This window comes from Nicotiana tomentosiformis, chromosome 4, assembly GCF_000390325.3.
Source record: "Nicotiana tomentosiformis chromosome 4, ASM39032v3, whole genome shotgun sequence".
NCBI classification, from domain to species: Eukaryota; Viridiplantae; Streptophyta; class Magnoliopsida; order Solanales; family Solanaceae; genus Nicotiana; species Nicotiana tomentosiformis.
The window spans coordinates 134094215-134097363 of record NC_090815.1 but is presented as its reverse complement, the minus strand read 5'-3'; positions in this window follow the sequence as shown (position 1 = coordinate 134097363).

Sequence of the window (3149 nt, the reverse complement as noted above, 5' to 3'; positions counted from 1 at the left end):
CCAGCTACACCTGAATCTGCACACAAGGTGCATGGATTAATGTGAGTACGCCAACTCAGTAAGTAACAACAATAAATAAAGACCGAGCAGTAGTGACGAGCAATAAAGCATATAACGTTCATATCATGAAATCTCAGTAAAATATCTCATGCTTTTAAAATCAGGATTTGAATCAAAATATCTCGTTTAAACCCAGTTCCAGTAAAAATTATTTAAGGAAATTTTTCAACAGCTTTCAAACAGAGGAAAAATACAAAGGTGAGCAAAAATGATGAAATCATAAACAGCCCCTCGGGCAAATCTCACAATCACTCTTGCCACTCGGGCATACCTCACAATAACTCTTGCCACTCGGGCATACCTCACAAACACTCATGCCTCCTAGTCACTCAGCACTCGACACTCGCACTCAGTAGGTACCTGCGCTCACTGGGGATGTGTACAGACTCCGGAGGGGCTCCTTCAGCCCAAGCGCTATATCAAGCCAAATCATGGCATAAATCACTCAAGTCCTCGGCCGATATCAAAAATGCTGCGGCGTGCAGCCCGATCCCATGAATATCCTCACAAATTAGGCCCTCGGCCTCACTCAGTCATAAACCTCTAAAGCCACTCGGACATTTCAGTAAAAATAGGGCATCCGGCCCAAAACAATATTTATGTGCATTAAAATAGAGTCATAAAACTGAGTTATGCAGTAAACAAGTATAACCATGACTGAGTATAGATTTTCAATCGAAAACAGTGAGAGGATAGTAAGAAAAGGTCCCTAAGGGTCCAAACAGCACTGGCACAAGGCCCAAACATGACATTCAGCCCAATTTATAGATACTCTTTCTAAAACATATAAGTATCATATAAATTCCACAAAATATGCAACTTTATAGTTGCTACGGGATGGACCAAGTCACAATCCCCGACAGTGCATGCCCACACGCCCGTCACCTATCATGTGCGTCACCTCAAAATAGTAGAATGATAAAAAAATCTGGGATTTCATACCCTCAGGACTAGATTTACAATCGTTACTTACCTCGAACCGGTCAAATCTCTACCCCGCAATGCTCTTGCCTCTCGACTCGGCCTCCAAATGCCCCGAATCTATTCACAATCAGTACAATACCATCAATACGCGCTAATGGAATGAATTCCACAAGAAAAGCTATATAATTAGACCAAAACCCGAAATTGGCTCAAGCCCGCCCCCGGGACCACGTCTCTAAATCCGACAAAGTTTACAAAATTAGAAAGCCCATTCACTCACGAGTCTAATCATACCAAATTCATTAAAATCTGATATCGTTTGGTCTTTCAAATCCTTAAATTACTTCTCCAAAAATCCCACGCCCTAACCCCTCATTTTCACTAATTACATGCTTAAACAACGGGAAATCACCATATGTACGAGTATTAGGGCTCAAGTAACTTACCTCAATGAAAATCCCCTTGATTCCCTCTTCAAATCTCTCCCAAAAGCTCCAAAACCGAATAGAAATGGTGAAGAATGCACCAAAATTCGCGAAGTGTGCAATATGTACCTTCTGCCCAGGCTTCTCGCACCTGCGGCCTTTAACTCGCACCCGCGCGACCGCACCTGCGGCCCCAAAAACCGCACCTGTGCAAGTCACTTAAACGCCCAGCTTCTGCATCTGCGGCAAACCTGTTGCACCTGCGCGTTTCCTCCGCTTCTCCATAGCCTGCCCATCGTCCCCCTTTAAGCATCTGCGCCCCAGGTTTTGCACCTGCGGGCTCGCAGATGCGACCTCCAACTTGCACCTTCGCATCCTGCCTAGCCCAGCACTGCCCGCATCTGCGAACCTCCCTGTGCACCAGCGGACCCGCACCTGCAACTCTTCCTTCCGCAGGTGCGGAAATAGCAGAAGCAGCAACTTCAGCTGCATTCCAACTTCGACACATCCGTTAACCACCCGGAATCACCCCGAGGCCCTCGGGACCTCAACTAAAAATATCAACAAGTCATATATCAACATACAAACTTAGTCGAACCTTCGAATCACTCAAAATAACATCCAAACACCAAATTACCCTCGGATTCAAGCCTAAGAACTTCTAAATTTTTAAATTCGGCAACCGATGCCGAAACCAACCAAACCACGTCCGAATGACCTCAAATTTTGCACACACGTCACAAATGACACTACAAATCTATTCCAACTTCCGGAATCCCATTCCGACCCCGATATCAAAATATTCCACTACCGACCGAAAATCGCCAAATTTTTAATTTCGCCAATTCAAGCCTTATTCTACGACGAACCTCCAAATTACATTCCGGGCATGCTCCTAAGTCTAAAATTACCTTACGGAACTAACGAAACCGTCAGAATTAAATTCCGAGATCGTTTACACATAGGTCAATATCCGATTAACTTTTTCAACTTAAGGTTCTAAATAAGAGACTGAGTGTCTCATTCCACTCTAAAACCACTCCAGCCCCGAACCAATCAACCCGATATAATATAATATAACTGAATAATACATAAAGAAACAGAAATGGGGGAAATGTGCCTATAACTCCCGAAACGATCGGCCGAGTCGTTACATCCTCCCCCTCTTAAACAACCGTTCGTCCTCGAACTGGTCTAGAAACATACCTGGAGTCTCGAATAGGCGTGGATATCTGCTCTGTATCTCATGCTCGGTCTCCCAGGTGGCCTCCTCCATAGGCTGACCTCTCCACTGCACCTTCACTGAAGTTAAATCCTTTGACCTCAACCTTCGAACCTGCCGATCCAAAATGGCCACCGGCTCCACATCATAAGTCATATCACCCTCCAACTGAACCGTGCTGAAGCCCAAAACATGGGACGGATCTCCAATATACTTCAGAAGCATGGAAACATAAAACACTGGGTGCACACTCGACAAGCTGGGTGGCAAGGTAAGCTTATAAGCCAGCTCCCCTATCATCTGAAGCACCTCAAAAGGCCCAATGAACCGTGGGCTCAACTTACCCCTCTTCCCAAACCTCATAACACCCTTCATGGGTGATACCTTCAGTAAAACCTTCTCTCCAACCATAAAAGACACATTACAGACCTTCCTATCCGCGTAGCTCTTCTGCCTAGACTGCGCTGTGCTAAGCCGCTCCTGAATCAATTTTACCTTATCTAATGCATCCTAGACCA